At 34.3% G+C, this 7,397-nt stretch overlaps 1 pseudogene; it reads right to left on the reverse strand.

Annotated features, from left to right (window-relative positions):
* Positions 1-1,889: 1,889 nt before the first annotated feature.
* On the reverse strand, positions 1,890-5,956 carry LOC107480470 (L-type lectin-domain containing receptor kinase IX.1-like; annotated as a pseudogene).
* Between the last annotated feature and the right edge of the window lie 1,441 nt (positions 5,957-7,397).

The raw sequence follows: 7,397 nt of genomic DNA on the forward strand, positions 1-7,397 counted from the left end.
AAATTATATTTTTATTATTTTAAATATTATAATAATGATTGTGTGTATATTTCTAGTTCTTATCAATATGTATTAGATAGTTCTAATTTTAAATTTTGAATATATCTAAACCAATTTAGATTGATCAAGTGATCAACTTAGTCGTTCGTTTAAATAAGTATTGAGGGTTCGAATTCTGTCTCGTATGTATAGCAACTCTTTGCCGGCCAATTGTAGATTCTTAAATGGAATTCAAATTCATGACGGATTAGTCCTTAACTTGTTGAATATCGTGGGAAGCAAAAAAAATATCTATACCTAAATTTTATTATATTTTTGTTCCCATTACTAAATTTTTCTAGGTCCGTCACTGTTCACAGCTTATGTCATCATCGCTGCTCATCCCGTTACCGTCGTTGTTGAGCCCATCGCCACCATCCTCATGCCGATTTTCTTTTCTCTAGGTAAATTCCCCTCTCTCTCTCTCATTGTGAGTCTGTTAAGTTCTTCTATTCAAACATTGATATTGAAAATATAAAAAAATTGATTTTCATATTTTATAAAATATCATACTGGCAGTAATTGTATATATGACGCTACTTAAAATTAAATAAAGTAACATAGATAAAACAAATTCGTCTCAATCTCCTCTATCATATTTAGCCACAAAAATCACATTTTGGGCTTTCTAGAATAAATTCTCATTTATAGGCTAATTAGCCGTTAATTAACCGGGTTTTACAATTTTCCAATTTTTTATACTAATATTGGAAAGTTTATATAATATTATATAATAATATTATCATTATCAATAGTATAAAAAAATCACCGTGCTAATATAATATTATTAATATTATATAAATCATCTTTGTATTTATTTTTCTGTGCGTATATAATATTTAATTAACACATTAAGACATATATAATATTTTGTTAATACATATATAATATAAAGTGATTTACAAATTATTTTATTGAATATTATAAATTAGAGTGATTTATAAATTATTATTAATTCATATATAATGTATAATTAAATTTAATGAATTTAATTAGAATAAACAATAAATTATTTATTTTATTTCAGACTTTATAAATAAATAAATTAATTAACTAATATAACAAATTATAATTAATGCAGTAAAATTAATTAAGTAATATATATTATAATAAAATATTAATATTTAAATATCTAATCAAATCAATTAGCTGATATAATTAAGTCATAGTAATAAATTGTATTAAATGAATTAAAATAATTAAATCGAAAAACACTCTCCAAAGTATGCCACGTCAGCTCAATCATTAAGTGCAGACATTCGATTTTTATATAATAAAATAGATTAAACAGTTCCACATTTAAAAATAACACTCTAATAAACCACGTTTAAAAAAACACCGTCACCATTTTAATATCAAAAACAAAAAAGTGTAATGGCAATGATATATTTACACCCATGCATAGGGTAGCAAATAGCAATTGGCAAAAGGATTGTGTTGCAATGAGTTTAGGCTAATGATATATGGCAATAAGAGTCTAAATCTTTAGGGTGCGTTTGGTTTGGTTTGCATTTTTATTTTTTATTTTTTATTTTCAGTATTTTTTATCTTTTAAATTTTATGAAGGAAAAAATAAAAACAAAAAATAAGATTTTATTATTTTTATTATTTTTACTTTTTTTTATACAAAATTTCAAAAAATAAAAAATACTAAAAATAAAAATAAAAAATAAAAACACAAACCAAACACATTTTTATGTTGCAGGAAAAACAAAAAAGAAGAAAAAAAAAAAACAGAGCATTGGATTAAACATATGTAAGAATTTTCCTTACCCTAGAGCCAAATTTCGTTTTAGGAGAATGACTGGATGACATACAAGCGATTGAAGAAATGAATTGGGTCAAATATAGAAAAGCAGCAAATGTCAAACATTTATTTACAATTTCATGTTGAAAAGAAAGAGAAATAATTATAATAATTGCTAAGAATATGAACATCATGTTCCTAGAAGTTTAGAGGATTCTGAAGTTGCACTGCTGCTAGACGGTGAAGACCCCGTGGTGAGAGAGCTATTGCTTGAAGTTGAAGGCTGGCTCTGGTTATTTCCAGAAGCAGAACTAGTCCTTGGGACGAAATAGTTGGAAGAATGAAGCTGTGATGGGAGAGTGGGCAACGGAACTTCAGAGTTAAGCACAAGAACCACTTGTCTTATTGTAGGCCTCATAGTGTAATCAGTTAGAGTACACCAAAGTCCAACAATCATTAACCTCTCCATTTCTTGTTTATCAAAAACACCATATAATCTTGGATCCGCTGCTTCTTGAAGATTACCTGTGGGATACAGTTCCCAAACCCAATCCACCAAGTGGATCTGATTTGCGATTAGATTTTGTTCAATGATCCTTCTTCCACAAGCTATCTCCAATGCAACAACTCCAAAACTGTACACATCTGACTCTTTGCTTGCCTTACCTCTTGTGGCAGCTTCAGGAGCCAGATATCCCATTGTTCCAGCTAAACTCGCCGTTTTCGATTCTGTCCCGTGGTCCATCAGTCTTGCTAACCCGAAATCTCCAAGCTTCACATTGAAATTAGGATCCAACATAACATTGCTGGGTTTGATGTCCCTATGAAGCACACATTGTTCCCACTCTTCATGCAAGTACAATAAAGATGAAGCCAAGCCTCTAGCAATGTTATATCTTACTTCCCATGTCAACAAGCTTTTACCTTTGAATATATAGGAATCTAAGCTTCCATTTTCCATGAACTCATAAATCAACAGCAGGTCATTCTTCTGGTGACACCATCCAATGAGCTGAACCAAATTCTTGTGCCTCAGTTGGCTAATAATCTTGACTTCAGATGCATACTCCCTCACCCCTTGTTGTGATCCCTGAGATATCCTCTTAATGGCAACATGAATGTTCAAATCTCTTAAGAATCCTTTGTAAACTCCACCAAAACCTCCCTCTCCAATTTTATGTCCCTTTGCAAAATTATTAGTTGCTCTAGAAAGTTCTTCATAAGAAAACCTCCTGGGTCCAGTGCCTCTTTCAAAATCTCTGTCCATAGCAACATCAAAACTGTCTCTCCTTTTTCCGCTCCTCAGCTTCCATCCCATAAAACTAGCCAGCACTAAAACACATATTAAAACACCTGCACCAACACCTAGCCCTATCACCAAGCCTTTCTTGCTTCTATTCTGGTCATTTGCTTCATGAGTGCTCAAACTAGTGTTGAAGGACCATGAGCTGAGGGTGTGATACTCAAAGTAGAACCCTGTTGCTGAAGTGAATCCAAACTCAACCCATTCTGGCAGAACATTTCTCAGATTAACTTCACAAGACAAGTGCTGCTCAATTTTTGTGACATTATCCTTGTACCCTGTGAAAGCCACACTCAGATTGTTGGAACTAGAATTGTAAGTGATAACAGCATCATAACCTCTCTCATCCCTACTACTGAACCATTGTGTTGACAAAGGGATGTTCTTTTGTGTAGTTTGGAGTATAGAGTTGATCACGGCTGAGGAGACCAATGCCACTGCCATCTCTTGGATCAGGGACTGGCAAACTGGGCTGTGCTAGGTAGAAGGTGATGCCATCGCCATCGTAGGATTTGTTTGGGGTGTTGATGGAAAAAGTGAAATGGGTAGTGAAATCTGTGACCCTGCCTGTGGTGTTGTCCCAAAGGTGAAACTGTTTGTAATATGTGACTCTGCCGAAGCTATCTTTCTTCTGCTCCGTGAGTTGAAGGGATCCATTATCATCATAGACATCACCGGAAGTATACAAGGTATCTCCTCTGTCTGCGAATTGATCGTAGTTGAAGGCTAGTGGTTCTTGTGCATGTGATATAGTTGCAATACTTGCAACTAATATTACATGGAAAGAAGCAAGCAAGAAATTCTTTTCACAATAGTACTGAACCATGGATCTTTTTTTTTTTTTAAAAAGTTGTTTGGTATTTCAGGGTAAGGGGTTAAGATCTTGATATAACATTTATATTGGTGATATCATGTATTTTTAAGTTATCCACCGTCCTCAGCAACTACTACTAATTAAAGTCTTCACTTTTTACCCACCTTCTTGGCCTTCTTCAGTCAAAGACAGAAGGGTTATTCGTACCAATTACCAAGCAGCTACCTACATAGATATTGTATATGGTCCACACGCAAAAGCTGAAAAGGACCACTAATAAACCAACCGTGTTCTTTTTATCACTATCTTCTTGTTTGGCATATAAAGTCTTTGCTATTACATACTGTGTCACTTTTGACCTGATATTACTTAAATATTTTTTTTTTATTATTGTTACCTTATTTTGCTTTATTTTATGATTCAACTGCTATTGTCTAGCGGTAGCGATGACTCTTCAACGTAAGGACTTGAAAGGTCGTTTCGTGCTGAGGTAGAGAGGAGAAGAAAGAAACCAATGGCCATCAGGACTTTTTTATGGTATCAATGAACATGATTAAATTAATTTTTATATAAATATGATAATTGAGATATGAAAACATATCATGTTAAATAATTGAATTTAATTTTGATGCAAAATAGTTTTACATGTATATCCAATTACATAATGTCACATTAATAAAATTAACTCCCTTTCACATTCATTGTGTGAATAGTTATCCGAAAAAACGGATGTAATTGCATGACTGTGTGAAACGTTTTACGCCGACAGTATCAAAATTAAACTCTAAATAATGTAGTTAAATATATTACCTTAGTATCTAACAATTTTTAGCTATGGTTTTTGCATGAAAATTACTCTAACCAATTTCTTGTAAATACTCGCCTTAACAAAATTGGCGAAAGTCCAAAGCCAAAATACCAACTTAGTAAGGGATGTCAATGGAAGCAAAGCTTTTAGCAAGGCCCTAAAAAAGTTGAGAAGAAGCCATTCTTTAATATATGTTTGTTTTTTCCTGCTAAAGGTGTTAATCTGAACATTATCTTACTGCAATACTACTATGAGTATAAAATTGGGTGGTACATGAAGAAGCAAAACATCAGAACAGAACAAGACATTTACCTTCATTTTATTTTGTGAAATCATTTAACTCCCTCCCTATATGCTGTTGTTATGTATATATAGGCATGTTTCCGTGATAAATTCTCAAGTGCTTCTTCCTAGTCCAAACTGGAACTAAAGGACCATGAGAAAAGAGTATGATACTCATAGAACAACCCAGTTGCAGAAGTGAACCCAAATTCAACCCATTCCGGTAACACATCTCTCATATCCACTTTACTCCATAAATTCTGCTTGATCTTTGTCACGTTATCCTTGTACCCAGTGAATGTCACGCTTAGATTGTTCGTAGCTGCATTGTAAGTGATAACCGCATCATATCCTCTCTCATCCCTGCTACTGAACCATTCTGCAGTGAAAGCAGTGGCAATAGATTTAACATCGATGCCAACATGATCATAGGGAGGATCCCAATCGTTGCCAAAGGTGTCAAACTCCACCGCCACAAACGGGTGTTCGTTTGTGTAGTTTGGATTACTCAACTCATAACGGCTGAGGAGACCAATGCCGCTACCGTCTCTTGGAACTGGAAGTGGGAAATTGGGCTCTGCTAGATAGAAGGTGATGCCGTCGCCATCGTAGGATTTGTTTGGAGTGTTGATGGAGAAGCTGAAATGGGTGGTGAAATCTGTGACCTTGCCGGTTTTGTTGTCCCAAAGATGGAGAGGTTTGTAATAGGTAACTCTGCCGAGGCTGTCTTTCTTGTATTCAGTGAGTTGGAGGGCTCCGTTATCTTGATACACATCTCCGACAATGTTTAAAGTGTTTATGGTGTCACTGAATCGCTTGTAGTTGAATGCTAATGGTGTTGCATTAGATACAAGAGCCAACAGGATTATGAATGTTACATAAAAACACGCAAGTGCGTAATTTGCTTCTGGGGATGTCATGTTTGTGGCTAATTCTGAATTCTGTGCTGAGAGCACTAGATTAGATATTTCTTATAATCTTCAACAGTTCAACATCGTTTTTGCGAGATTTGACTTTAGGCGAATGTGTGATGTTAAAGTGTGAGCATCCATTATTGACTTTGATGTTAATGTATGATAATTCTTTCCTCGTAATTAATTCTCCCGGGTCGATTTAGTTTCTTGTAACTCTAGAAACAAGATTTGCGATTTACCTTAAAGTCTACACTAAAAAAAAATTACGCATATTCATTGAATTTTTTTATTATATATATTTTTATATTCAAAAATAAAAGGCATATATAAAACATGTACTTGAAAAAGTAATATAAATAAGGTGAATACTATGGTGTCTAAAAAGTGGTGTCTATTTACTAAAAAGAATTAAAAATTATTATTTAATTTAAAAAATATAGGAATAAATAATTTTTAAAAAATTAAAATTTATTACAAAAAGTAAATTAAGCAAAGTTTAGACAAAAATTCATAGACACTATAAAATTGGCCTATAAATATGATGGTTTTAGTGGCTAAGAGAAGGAGGGTTGAATTTTAGCCCCTTTTTTGCTTGCTAACACTTGCTGGATTTAGAGGAGACTTTTCTATTTTTATCTCGTCCCTAGCCATGAGACTTTTTCATTTTGTCTCGTCACTTGGCACAAGACATTTTTTATTTTTAGCTCCTGTGCAGTAGAAACAGAAATGGAGTAGGAGAGAGAAAAGATTACACCCAGATATATCCTGGTTCGGCTGCTAAGTGCAGTGCAGCCTACATCCAGTCTCCATCACAAACATGAAGGAATTTCACTATAATCATCCAGATTACAAATTGTAAAGTGCTAACCCAACTTACAAGGGGATTCCCACAGAATCATGAAACACAACATAGATGAACAAAGGAACTCTAAGACATCTATGGCTTTTTCTTTTAATTTTGCACTCTCTGCCTTTTTCCGCTCTATGCCTTTTTCATACAAACCTCATTGTTTGCCTTTTTCCATGAGACTCAAGACATGACAAAACTAAACAGAAAAATTACAAAACAGAATACATTGAAGGAGAAGAGAAAACTGTTAGCTCAGGTAGCTCTAAGAACTCTGTGCCTTGCACTCTCAAATTTTCTCCTTGAATCAAACCATGACTGTTCACCCCTTTTATAGAGAAGTGAAGCCTTCACAGTTGAAACACAAAACCGAGCTTAGCTTCTTTTCCTTCAAAGCAAACCGGTTCGGCCACAGAGAGAGAAGAGGAAACTCATGCAAAAACCAACATGCAAATACCTCTAGTCCTTCCTTGGTCATCACTCTTCATCAATCTGAGCGCTCCATCCTTGGCTTCCTCTCCAAGATGGATTTCTGGCCCTTGATGCTTCATGATGATGATGGCTTCATCTGCTCCAATCTCTGCCTCTTCCATCACTTCGCCACTCTAGCTACTTCCTGTGGTGGTTGAGCAGAATCAGAGAC

This window comes from Arachis duranensis, chromosome 3 (genome assembly GCF_000817695.3).
Source record: "Arachis duranensis cultivar V14167 chromosome 3, aradu.V14167.gnm2.J7QH, whole genome shotgun sequence".
In the NCBI taxonomy this organism is placed as follows: Eukaryota; Viridiplantae; Streptophyta; class Magnoliopsida; order Fabales; family Fabaceae; genus Arachis; species Arachis duranensis.